We start from the raw sequence: 14,851 nt of genomic DNA, 5'->3' as shown, positions 1-14,851 counted from the left end.
ATCAATTATTTTTAATAGTTTCCAAATACAATTATTATTTTGTTGGCCATGAATTGCAATTCACTTTACTTCGTATTTAATTAATAATCTCCTATATTGTACTTAAATTTATTTTTATCTACTTATTTACATTATCCATAAACCTGTAAGATTTTTTTATTCTTTTATATACTTTTTCACTATTTATATAAATCGCAATTAATTATAGTTATTAATATTATTTCCTTATCATATACACTCCAAAGGACACCAATACTAAATTGTTTGTTGTGGACACTCCAAAGGACACAAGGCTTTGGGCAAAATTAAATTATAGTTACTAATATAATTTTATTCTCCTAAACCATCTTAATCCATAGACGTTTCCTCTCCTCCTTGAAGGATATCTTCAAAGGACACTAAACTTCTGCAAAACTAAATTATTGTTATTGATATATATATTTTATTTTTATAAACATATGGCAAAACAAGATGGACGTTGTTGGAAAAAAAAAAAAAAAACGGAAATTTGTCGGGGAGCGGTGTAACGTATGGTTTAGATGCAAATCAAAACAAGTACAGTACTATTATTATTATTTTTGGTCTTAATTGACAGTAAAGAAAAAGTAATATGATCCCTTCTCAATGATTAATTCTAAGACATTCAGCGCTAAAAGATAGATTCAATATATTATTCATTACTTTATCAATTTTTAATATTAATTTAAATTGTTTTAATTGTAGAGATTATTGTTATGAAAATTATAAAATCACTGAATTTTATATGGTGCTTGTTGGGGAAGAAATTCACACGGTTCGATACGACACCGTTTTTCTGCAAAGAAGAGAGTAGAAGATCGATGAATCTTGACGGCACTAGTGTGGTGCCTGCCAAGAGCTCTCCGATAATAAAGTCAATCACCAGAGGTCTAAAAGAAAGACAGGAATTTAGTGATCGTTTTTTGTCATACATTTATTGACTGGTAGGATCTTATTCTTATAGTTGCTTTCCCTCAGTTCATTTGGGGGATCAGAGGAGATCCACTTGTGCGAGATCAGAGGAGATCCGTTTGTTTCCGGATTTGTCGGGATATGATTTAACCCTTTTGACTTCCTCAAATTGTGTCAAGGTAATCCTTACCCTGTTGAACCACGTCATCTTTCATTATCCTTGATAATGAAATATTATCATTCTTATCCAATGGAAACATTATCGTTCGAAAGTTGAAGAAGTCTGGTGGCTGATCAACACTTAGTTGCCTTTATCGTTAGGTTAAGTTAGGTTAGGTTTATTTTTCCCTATCAGTTACCCCCATTCCCAAGCTTGCTCGTCTAGCTTTGGGAATGTGATTTTTTTTTTTGCCCTGGGCACTAGTCCCTCGGGAATAGTGCCCATGGGTACTGCTCACTGGAACAAATTTTTTTTTTTTTTTTTTTTTTTTTTTTTTTTTTTTTGCCATGGGCACTGTTCACTGGAACAGTAATATATTTTTTTTTTTTGGGCCTTGGGCACTGTTCCCTTGGGAATAGTGCTAAAGGGTACTGTTCACTTGAACGGTATTTTTTTTTTTTTTTTGGCCTTGGGCACTGTTCACTTGAACAGTAAATTTATTTATTTATTTATTTTTTACCTTTGGGTACTCTTCCCTTAGGCAATGTTCCCTTGGGTATTTTTCCTCTGAGTAATGTTTCCTTGGGTAATCTTCTCTTGGGTACTCTTCCCTTGGGTAATCTTTTCTTGGGCACTTTTCTCGCGGGTAAGTTTTTTTTTTTTTTTTTTAGTACCCTTGGGTACTCTTCCCTTGGGCACTCTTCCCGTGGGTAAGTTTTTTTTTTTTTTTTTTTTTTTTTTTTTTTTGTACCCTTAATTACTCTTCCCTTAGGTAATCTTCCCTTGGGTATTATGATACTCCTCGACTCCGAGACATAGGTTGATCCGGCCCAAGCCCAAACCTGAGGGAATACCAAACAATTAATATTTAAATGAACACGAAATACAAAATGAATTACTAAACAGATAGATAAAGGCTGAAAGAATTCTAAAATATAATCCTCAAAACTTAAACATTAAAATCCAATAGTCAAAACCTCCATAAATATCTTCCAATAAAACAATTCGGGAATCCATCTAATGGACCCCTAATAAAATCCCAAACTCAAAAGTAAACAACTGAAATAAAATCTAAAGCTAAACCATAAAGAGAAATCCTACGTCGTCGGAAGAATGAGTGATCATCTCTGCTAAACATAAACAAGCTCTAAGCCTGGAACTGACGAACACCTGAAAAATAAGAGTGGGTTAGGCCCACGAGGAAGTTCTATACTACTACAATCCAAACAGAGATCCGATACGCATGTACATCCTAAACAACTCAACAATAGCTATATAGTCCGTACATAGATATATCCACACTAAGGGACTCTCACTGGACTACAAAGGGGGTCTCAACCTGAATAAAATGCAACATGTAAAACGCCCCTGAGTGGGCATGAGTACCTAAGACTAACAGGGTATACCTCTACCATCATAGCCAACTACGCATTCTACTGCATATACGCTCCCTAACCGTCGATCCTGAGACTCAAGCTCATATCGAAGTACCATAATCATATATATATATATAAATGATATCCTATCCATCCATAAGAAATCCAGTAAGTCATTCAGCTTGTTCAGCTGATCTGACTTAAGTATAAATAGTAAGTAATCTAGTTAGTCATTCATCTTTGTTAAGCTGATCTGACTTAAATATAAGTAAGATTTATTTTATAATCTATTCCCTTATTCCAGAATATGTAGGACTTAACATTTTGAGCTAATCCATCCCTAGACATGCCCGTCCCATACCAGTGCATGAAATCCATAAATTCAACAGTTGATACTACAAATAATGAATGTAAACATCAATTGTTCCACACTAAGCATGATAGACAAATATAAATTAACATGCTTATTTGATACTATTCCGCAAAATCTAATGATTGACAATACTGATAATATAAGTAGACAGCAATCAATCCATAATAAGCACAGTAGGATTAAATAAATTAACATGCTTATTTAGCATCCCAGATACATAGCAAAACTATATCATACATAACTAAGTTGATAAAACACGGGTAACAAATTGAACCATCCACATCCAACAACAATATGCAATTTAATTAGGAAATTCATATTGCTCAAGATACTAATTCCAGGTGATTTATTATGTATTATCATGTCCTCTGAATTTTAATATAACTCTAGACATCATTTAAATCTCCTACTACAGACCTAATTACCCCTGGAACACCAAAAGTCCAACAACAGTAGACAAAACTCACCGAAAACATAAAAAAATAAAAAATTCAGCAAGGGAGCCGGCTCCCTAACAAAGGGAGCCGCCTCTACCCACATGGAGCCAGCTCCCTATACTAGGGAGCCGCCTCCCAAGACCCTAGAGCCGCCTCTACACAATGGGAGCCGGCTCTCTCCCTCCTCTACTTCATCTTCCACTCCTCCGGTGACTTTCCCACATCCAGTTCCTAATAGTCATAGCTAAGTCCCAGATAGTCCCAGCAAGTTTAATAGTCCATAATGTATCACTAAAATTTACTTTAAATAGAGAATCATGCAAGAAATCATGAATTCAAGCAATTTAAAAATTATTAGCACAACTACTGTTATGATCCGGTTATAACATGCATAACATATAAGTTATTTTTTTAACATACAATTAATCCTGGAATTATTTAGGCATGTAAAGAACACGAAGCCTAAGGGAGAGAGTTAGATATAAAACTTGCCTTTAGGTTTCAGTTCGAAACCTTTCACCGTCGTCTCTGAGTTTCCGGCAAATTCCTAGACTACCGTTCAACCCCTTTGTTGCTCTTGGTTCAACCCAGAAGCAATCCCTTCCTTCCTCCTTAAGCCTCTCTGTTTTTCTCTCAAACCCCTCTCTGTTTTCCTCTCAAGTCTCTCTCTGTACGTGACTAAGGTTTTGTTGATTTCTCAACCCTAAGCCGACGTCTAATGCTATATTTATATAGGCTTAAGGAAAACCTAATTCCAATTTTAAGAGGAGACAAAGTCGGCTAACCCGTGAAGAAAATAAAACCCTAAAATTAAATAAAACATTTAATTCATAATTAAAATAAGTCCACCTAAGCATAAAGGTAATTAAAACAAATAAACCAAATAATTCAATTAAACAAAAACAACAATTACACATTTAGGCAAATAATCAAATTAAATAAAAACCACAATTAAACATTTAGGTAAAAATAAAATAAAAAAATAAAATAATAATTAAAATGTCGAGACTATCCTTTTAAAATTAGAAGTATTACAGGTATTTTTCCCTTGTGTAATGTTCCCTTGGGTAATCTTCCCTTGGGTAATCTTCTCTTGGGTACCATTTTCTTGGGTAATCTTCCCTTAGGCACTCTTCCCACGGGTAAGTTTTTTTTTTTTTTTTTTTTTTGTACCCTTGGGTACTCTTCCCTTGGGTAATCTTCCCTTAGGCACTCTTCCCGCGGGTAAGTTTTTTTTTTTTTTTTTGGTACCCTTGGTCCCTTTAATGAAAAAACCTTTAGCAAGGTGTAGTCGGTCTCTCGTCCCTTTAATAAGGGAAGTAGATTAATACGAGTTTAATATTACCACATAGGTAAGTAACGGAAAACGTAATATTTTATTGTGTAAAAACTGAGGGTCATCTATCTCATTGGTGATGGTGACTTTATTGGAAAACAAAATAACACGTGAGGGAGCTACACTCCATTTAAAATGATAAACTGATATGCCCCCAGTCTTTATTTTGAATGACTTGATAAGGCTAATTCCAGCAGTGAGACAATTGTTAGTCGATATACTTATCTGAGTCCTTCTCTCGATATGTCTTATCGATTTGGTTGAAGAAGGATCTCTTATAGTTGCTATCATTTTCATCCCTGGTAAGAGGGGCTGACCTCTTCTTGTCCTCTCGTTCCTTTCCCTTCCGTGCATTCATGATGACTTCAACGTTCATGTGTTTTTGTGTTCTGTTCAACAACTCTGTTATGCTGTGTGATACCCCTTGATTCTAGAGCCACGGGTGATCAAGTCCGAGCACAGAATACACGAGATATCAAACAATTAATATTTGAACAAGCATTTGAATATAAAAAGAATAATAAATAAATAAATAAATAATAAGCTGAAGGGAACTAAATAATAAATTCTTATTTAAAAATCTCAAATAAAAATAATAATAATAAATCTCATAATAAAATCCTCCAATCCTCTGATACCAGTAATTAATTAAACTACAACTCGGGAATCCATACTGTGGATCCCTACTAATATCCCAACTGAAATAACTGAACTGAAACAAAACTAATAACTAAAACATAAAGAAGAGTCCTACGTAGAGTCAGAAGAATGAATGATTGTATCTGCTCGGCACGAACAATCTCTAAGACCAGAACTGACAAACACCTAAAAAATAATGGTGTATCAGGCACACAAATAAGTTCTAATCTACTACATCCCAAACAGAGACTCGATCCACGTACACATCCTAATTAATTCAACAATAACTAAATAGTTCATATATAGATATACACACACTAAAGGAACCTCACTAGACTATAGAGTTGTCTCAACTTGAATAGTAGGCAACATGCAAAATGCATATATAGTGGGTATGAGTACCTAGACCTACCAGGGTACACAATTACTATCTAGCTACACATCCCTGGCAATATACGCACCCTAACCACTGATCTTAAGACTCAAGCTCATATCACGACATATAATTATATATGTAAAATCCATCCTATCCAACCATCAAAATAAACTATCCAGTTATTATTTTAATAATATGTCATCCAACAATTCCGTTGACCTGACACGCATAAGTAGGACTTAACATTATGGTTAATCCGTTCCCTTATTAAAAATAGGTAGGAGTTAACTCTTAAGTTAATCCGTCCTTAATATGCCCCCATCCCATAATGGCGCGTTAATTCATTTCATAATCAAATAAAAGTTTCCAATCCCAGAATAATGTAAATAGTATTTACATCTAATAATCCAAATAAATATGATATAAATCATATACACATTCTTTGCATTTACTTGAGCAAAAATATTAATTCTAAGTAGCATGCATTTAATTTACATAAAAAAAAAATTTTTAACATGCATCTCAATTAATTATATTCCCCACAATCTGATTAAATTCATTTAAATTCAAATAATTGATTTAAATAATTTAACCCAATCCTATTTAATTAATTTAACCTTTTAAATTAAATTTCATATCAGTTAATATTTACAAACTAATGCAGACTGATCCAAACTGATATTAACCATACCAAAAAAAAAAAAAAAAAAAAAAAAAACCACACACCAAAACGAAATTTCATTTAATATTAATAACTGATGCAGCCTTTGGCTTTTGTTTTTCCTTCCTCGTTCGGCGTGCCTATGTGTTATCACATATACACCAAACTGATCCAAATATTATTAACCATATCAAGAAAAGAAAAAAAACAAAACAAAATTTCAATTAATATTAACAACTGATGCATGTTTATGAGAAATCCTCGTTCGACGTGCATGGAAGGAAACACCAGATTTCGTACATGCATATAACTTGTTCATACTAATTTGATTCATGCTAATGCTAAAAGAAATTCCTCGTTCCGCGTGCATAAGAAAACATAAATCTGATTTCATCTAAACCATATAAACTGTTTCCTGCTAAAAATAACACACTGAACTAAATTTAATTTCATCTAATTTATACAAACTATTTCATGCTAAACCCATAATATATTACAACACATGATTAAAACACAAAATATTACAACACATGAAAATTTAATTTATCAAAATATGAAAATTATCACAAACCCATTATTAAAACACATGAACTGAAATTTCCAAATAAATCCATGTAATTAGATTTAATTAATTTATTTTTTTAAAAAAACCTAGAATTAATCTAACATGCATAGGGTATGAATCAAAGGAGAAGAGAAGAATTAAAACTTATCTTTAGGGATTTGATAAAAACCCTAAACTCTTTCTTCATTTTTCTCTTCCTTCTTCTTCTCTCTAAAATATATTATGTGAATATTTTCTGACGACTTTACTAACCTATAGTTATATACTTATAGGCTAAATAAAATAACCTAATCATTTTCATAATCCAAGTCAAACTATTAAAAAAATAAATAAATAAAATTTAAATACTAAAAAGGTAACTAAAATATATGTTACGTATAATCTATGTATATTCTTTTTTATATATAAAATATTAATATACATCAGATTATTACTAAAGGACTTTTCTTATATATATATTTATATATATAAATATATATTTATTTATTTATTATATATACCTATACAATTATCCATGGGTAAATATCCGTACATATTAAACCCCTTAACCAAGTAGTGTATGGGACCCAATTGGTTTGTCCATTACTACTATTCATATCCAATTCTTTTTTAAAAAAATAAAAATAAAATAAGATAAAAATAAATATAAAATAATTAAATTCCGAAACAAATACAGACCCTCACATACAATTTAATTTAAACAAAGAAATTGAATACACGTTTTAGCACACAATTTTATTGAAACAAATAATTCAATTAATACATAAATAATTAAATCAATTAAACAAGTAAATCATTAGCCAAGAAATCAAATAAATAATTAAAATGCAATTAAAAATAACTAAAATAATATCGAGACTATCCTTTTAAAACCAGGGGTATTACATTCTTCCCCCCTAATAAAAGGTATTCCGTCCTCGAAATTCGCCCTTACCTTCTTCCATAGTATCTGAAAACTGTGAGCGAATGACACCTCTCATTCCCAAGTAGACTCAGTCTCATTATGGTGACTCCACTGGACACGTACTAACGATATGACCTTATTGCGAAGAACATGATCCTTACGGTCTATAATGCGACACGGTGGGTCCACATATGTTACATCCGGTTGCAACTCAATCTCACCCACACCTATATACTGATAACAATCCTCATCTCGCTAAAATTTCTGCAACATGGAAACATGAAAAACATTGTGGACTTAATGCAAGTGGTCCGGAAGTGCTAACCGATAAGCTACAGCTCCAATTCGATCCGTAATCATGAAAGGACCAACAAATCGTGGTGACAATTTCCCTTTCTTCCCAAAGCGTATTATTCCCTTTAGGGGAGACATTTTGAGTAAAAACTGATCTCTAATCTGAAACTCCAATGCACAAGTACGACGATCTGCATAACTCTTCTGCCTTCTCTGGGCAGTGCGCATACAATCCCTAATAATAGCGATATTTTCAGAGGTGTCCTTAATGAACTCAGAACCCAAAAATCTGCTCTCGTCAACCTCCATCTAACAACAGGAGATCTACATGGTCGACCATATAATACCTCAAACGGTGTCATACCAATAGTCTTTTGAAAGCTATTGTTATATGCGAACTCCACAAGTGGCAAATACTTCTCCCAGTTGCCCTTAAAGTCCAGGACACAAGAACGAAGAATATCCTCCATTATCTGATTAACCCTCTCGGTCTGTCCATCAGTTTGAGGATGATAAGCAGTGCTAAGATGTAACTCTATACCTAAGGCCTGCTGAAAAGTCTTCTAAAATCCTGACACAAAGCTTAAATCCTTATCCGATATAATAGATAACGGAATGCCATGCAACTTCACAATCTCTGTAATGTAAAGTCTCGCCAACTATTCCGAAGTGTAATCAGTGCAAATAGGCAAGAAATGAGCTGATTTTGTCAACCTATCAATGATGACCCAAATGGAATTGTGATTCTTAAATGAATTAGGCAATCCCTCCACAAAATCCATAGAAATACTCTCCCACTTCCACTCCGGTATAGGCAGTGGCTGTAGAGAACCTGGCGATCTCTGGTGATCGATCTTAACCATTTGGCAAGTACTACACTTAGAGACAAAGATAGCAATATCCTTCTTCATTTCTGCCCACCAAAACTGTCGTTTCATATCCTGATACATCTTGTCTCCTCCTGGATAAACGGAAAACTCAGAATGGTGAGTCTCAATCATCACATCCTTCCTCAAATCATTAGCAGAATGTACTATTAAACGCCCTTTATACCTCAAGCCTCCATCAGTCCCCACATGATAAAATGGAACCACCCCGGATGCTATCTCTGCAACCTTATCAATGCACTGCTGATCTGTGAGTTGTGCCTTCAGTACCTTGTGAATGATAGAAGGAATAACTACCATACAAGCCACAAAAGTATCAGACAACTCATCAACTGTCTTCAAAGCATCCCACTAAGTGGCAAATAATGCAGAAAGGCTAGCATAGGGTCGACGACTGAGTGCATTTGCCACCACATTCGCTTTTCCCTAAATGGTACTGTATAGAGAAATTATATTTTTTCACAAACTTTAACCATCGACGCTATCTCATATTCAACTCCCGCTGAGTGAACAAATACTGCAGACTCTTGTGATCACTAAATAATCTGAAAGACTCTCCCAACAGCTGGCAAAAATCACAGCTGCCAACTCCAAATCGTGTGTTGGATAATTAAGCTCATGAGGCTTAAGCTTACGAGATCTATATGAAATTGGGGGTTCCTCCTGCATCAAAACACACCCAAGACCTTACAAAGAAGCATCTGTGTAGACAAGAGACTCTATCCCGCTCTGTGGTATAGACAGAACTGGTGCAGAAGTCAACTTGCTCTAAAGCTCATCAAAAGCTTTCTGACAGTGTTCATCCCATACGAATCGTACACCCTTCTTAGTCAAATAAGTGAGTGGTCCTGCTATCTTCGAGAACCCCTGAATGAACCTACGATAGTATCTTGCCAATTCGAGGAAACTCCAAATCTCTGTAGGTGAAGTAGGCTGTCCCCACTCTATTCCTACTGAGACCTTGGCTGGATCTACCACTATCCTCTTCTCTGACATTACATAACCCAGAAACTTTACTTCTCGCTGCTAAAATTCACACTTCTCAAATTTAACGTATAACTGGTGTTCATGAAGCGTCTGCAACATTATGCGAAGATGTCGAGCATGATCGTCCTCCGACTTAGAATATATCAAAATATCATCAATGAATATGATAACAAATTGATCTAAGTAAGCCCTGAAGACTCTATTCAATAAATCCATAAAGACTACTGGTGCGTTATTCAATCCGAAAGGCATAACACGAAACTCATAAGAACCATATCTAGTGAGAAATACTGTTCTAGGAACATCTTGTTTCCTAACCTGAAGTTGATGATATCCAGAACACAGATCAATTTTAGAAAAATAGGTAGCTCCCTTCAATTGATCAAAAAGATCATCGATCCTGTGTAAAGGATACTTGTTACGAATAGTAACCTTGTTCAATTCCCTATAATCTATACACAGGCGAAGTGAACCATCATTCTTCTTCACAAACAAAACTGGCACTCCCCAAGGTGAAGTACTCCTACAAATAAAACCCTGACTGAGCAATTGCTGAATCTGATCCCCCAGCTCTCACATCTCCACTGGTGCCATCCTGTATGGTGTTCTAGAAATAGGCGTAGTGCCTGGAACTAAGTCAATCATAAAGTCTAACTCCCGACTAGGTGGCACCCTGGAATCTCTTGAAAAATATCCGAAAATTCCTGTACAATTGGTATGTTATTTAATGACACAGTAATCTCCTCCTCCATATAGAACAAGTAAGTGCTAATAACCCCATTAGAACGTGCCATAGCGATGACGTACATATCCTGACCAGGTATGGTGAATACAATAAATCTATCATAACAATTAACTTGGGCATGGTCATGAGATAACCAGTCCATCCCAAGTATCACATTATAAGTGTGCATGTCCAGGACCAATAGATTGGCTAGAAATCTGAGTTTACCAATATCTAGTGTCACAGGCTCATCACTCTCATGTAAAATGGTAGTATTACCTAAAGGTGTAGAAATACCATGAGGTCTATCGCATATTCGCGTCGTCATCCCAGATAATACAACAAATGATTTAGAGACAAATGAATGTGTAGCACCCGTATCAAAAAACACAAGACCTGTGTAGCATAAATAGGAAACATACCCTCAACAGCCTGAGGTACCTGAACATCCTGTGGCCTGGGGTTATACACCCTGCCATAATGCAACTATTGCTATGCCTGTCCTTGTGGCTGCGGCGGTGCTGGTAAAGCTGGTAAGGTCTGTCCCTAAATGCGCGGAATCTATGGAGCGGGTAAAGGTAATGGTGCCCTCTGTCCCTGTTGTACATTCTGACCCTGTCATGCTCTAGGACACTGCCTGGAAGTGTGTCTAAGCTCTCCACAAATATAGCAAGTATCCTTGAAACTACCAAACGGCCTCCTCTGCTAGTTAGCCTGTGGCTGAACCTGTATTGTCTGTGGTCCCCCATCCTGCTGCCTCTGAATAAGTGCCCTATTCCTGTGAGCATCTGAACTACCCTTGTGCTTCTTCCAAGGCTGTTGTCTCTGGAATTTGCCTTTATCATTGTGTCGGTGTCTATTGCCATTCCCTTTCTCAGCTGACTGATTAGCAGAGTTCATGTCACCCCGCTTCTCACCCCTAGCCTGTCTGAAATTCACAGTCAACTGATACTGCTGCAGAGTGGCGTCGACCACCTGAGCATAAGTAGTGTAGGCCGGACTACCTATAATAGCTCGCTTAATAGACCACATAAGTCCCTTAACAAAACTATTACGTTTCTTCATCTCTGTATCCACCTCTTCTGGAGCAAAAAAAGATAAACACGTGAACTGCTACTCATACTCTACCACTATCATGTTCCCCTGCTATAGATTAAGGAACTCTATCTTCATAACTGTCCTGACCGCATATGGAAAGTACTTCTCATTGAAGCGAGTACTAAACTGCTCATAGGTTAATGAAGTCCTCTTATCCGCGGTGGTAATTGACTCCCACCATTGGAGTGCATCACCGACCAGCTTGAAGGTAGCAAGCATCTGCTTCTGAACCTCTGTGCACTGAACCATGCGAAGTTATCGTTCGATGTCCTTCTTCTACTGGTGAGCTGATTTCGCATAGGTGGAGCTTGAGAACTCAGGTGGGCTCCCCTTTGTGAAAGAATTCCTAGCCTTTTACCAAGGATCAGTCTGAACCACTGGTGCTGATATAGGTACCGGTTGTACCTGATGCTGATTCCGAAGTGCAGCTGTTACTCCTACTTCTATAGCCCGAGCAATAAGGTCATTAAGATGAGGAGGATACTCTGGATCTCTAACCTGATCCTGAGCTTGCCGAACCGCCTCGTGTTCCACATGCAAGTGACCATCATTGTCCTGAAACCCAGGCAATTGCTGCTTTTCCACCATTTGCTGACGCCGTAGGAGATATTGCTGCCTACGTGCCGCTCTCATTTGCTTCCTATTTCCTTGCATGTTCTGTCCTCTTCTAGCGTCAACTATTCTGTTAACACAGAAAGACAGACATCAACACGATTTAAACTGAACTGTAAAGGAATACAATGAATCATAAACTTAAGCTCTAAATAAGAGAATACGCTACGCGGAAGTTTTAATACGATAGATCCCTAGAGACACTTGAACCCGGCTCTAATACCAACTGTGATACCCCTCGATTCTAGAGCCACGGATGATCAAGTCCGAGCACAGAATACAAGGGATATTAAATAATTAATATTTAAACAAGCATTTGAATACAAAAAGAATAATAAATAAATAATAAGCTGAAGGGAACTAAATAAAAAATCCTTATTTAAAAATCCTCAAATAAAAAAATGATTAAAAATCTCATAATAAAATCCTCTAATCCTCTGATACCAGTAATTAATTAAATTACAACTCGGGAATCCATACTATGGACCCCTACTAATATCCTAACTGAAATAACTGAACTGAAACAAAACTAATAACTAAAACATGAAGAAAAGTCCTACGTAGAGTTGGAAGAGTGAATGACTGTCTTTACTCGGCAAGAACAATCTCTAAGATTGGAACTGACGAACACCTGAAAAATAATGGTGGGTCAGGCCTACAAATAAGTTCTAATCTATTACATCTTAAACAGAGACCCAATACACGTACACATCCTAAATAATTCAACAATAACTAAATAATCCATATATAGATATACACACACTAAAGGAACCTCACTAGACTATATAGTTGTCTCAACCTGAATAGTAGGCAACATGCAAAACGCATATATAGTGGGCATGAGTACCTAAACCTACCAGGGTACACAACTACACTATATCTAGCTACACATCCTTTGCAATATACGTACCTTAACCACTGATCCTAAGACTCAAGCTCATATCATGGCATGTAATTATATATGTAAAATCTGTCCTATCCAACCATTAAAATAAACTATCCAATTATTATTTTAATAATATGTCATCCAATTATTTCGTTAACCTGACACAAATAAGTAGAACTTAACACTATGGTTAATCCGTTCCCTTATTAAAAATAGGTAGGACTTAACTCTTAAGTTAATCCGTCCCTAATATGCCCCCATCCCATAATGGTGCGTTAATCTATTTCATAATCAAATAAAAGTTTCCAATCCTAGAATAATGTAAATAATATTTACATCTAATAATCCAAATAAACACGATATAAATCATATACACATCATTTGCATTTACTTGAACAAAAATATCAATTCTAAGTAGCATACATTTAATTTACATCATAAAAAAAAATTAACATGCATCTCAATTAATTATACTCCTCCACAATCTGATTAAATTCAAATAATTGATTTAAATAATTTAACCCAATCCTATTTAATTAATTTAACCTTTTAAATTAAATTTCATATCAGTTAATATTTACAAACTGATGCAAACTGATATTAACCATATCAAAAAAAAAAAAATAACCAAAACGAAATTTCATTTAATATTAACAACTAATGCTGCCTTTGACTTTTGTTTTTCCTTTCTCGTTCGGCGTGCCTATGTGTTCTCACATATACACCAAACTGATCCAAATATTATTAACCATGTCAAGAAAAGAAAAATACAAAACAAAGTTTCAATTAATATTAACAACTGATGCATGTTTTTGGGAAATCCTCATTCGACGTGCATGGAAGGAAAAACACAGATTTCGTACATGCATATAACTGGTTCATACTAATTTGATTCATGCTAATGCTAAAAGAAATTTCTCGTTCTGCGTGCATAAGAAAATATAAATCTGATTTCATCTAATCCATATAAACTGCTTCCTGCTAAAAATAACACATTGAACTAAATTTAATTTAATCTAATTTATACAAACTATTTTATGCTAAATCCATAATATATTACAACACATGATTAAAACACAAAATATTACAACACATGAAAATTTAATTTATCAAAATATGAAAATTATCACAAACCCATTATTAAAACACATGAACTAAAATTTCTAAATAAATCCATGTAATTAGATTCAATTAATTTATTTTTTTTTAAAAATATGGAATTAATCTAGCATGCATAGGGTATGAATCAAAGGAGAAGAGAAGAATTAAAACTTGTCTTTAGGGATTTGATAAAAACCATATACTCTTTCTTCCTTTTTCTCTTCCTTCTTCCTCTCTCTAAAATATATTACTTGATTATTTTCTAACCCCTTTACTAACGTATAGTTATATATTTATAGGCTAAATAAAATAACTTAATCTTTTTCTCAATCCAAGTCAAACTATTAAAAAAATAAATAAATAAAATTTAAATACTAAAAAGGTAACTAAAATATGTGTTACGCATAATCTATGTATATTCCTTTTTATATATAAAATATAAATATATATCAGATTATTACTACAGGACTTTCATTATATATATATATATATATATACACAACTA

Source organism: Cornus florida, unplaced genomic scaffold (assembly GCF_030987335.1).
Source record: "Cornus florida cultivar Cherokee Brave unplaced genomic scaffold, ASM3098733v1 CherokeeBrave_3.0.0_Hap2_Chr04, whole genome shotgun sequence".
NCBI lineage: Eukaryota > Viridiplantae > Streptophyta > Magnoliopsida > Cornales > Cornaceae > Cornus > Cornus florida.
Note: the sequence above shows the minus strand (reverse complement) of the source record.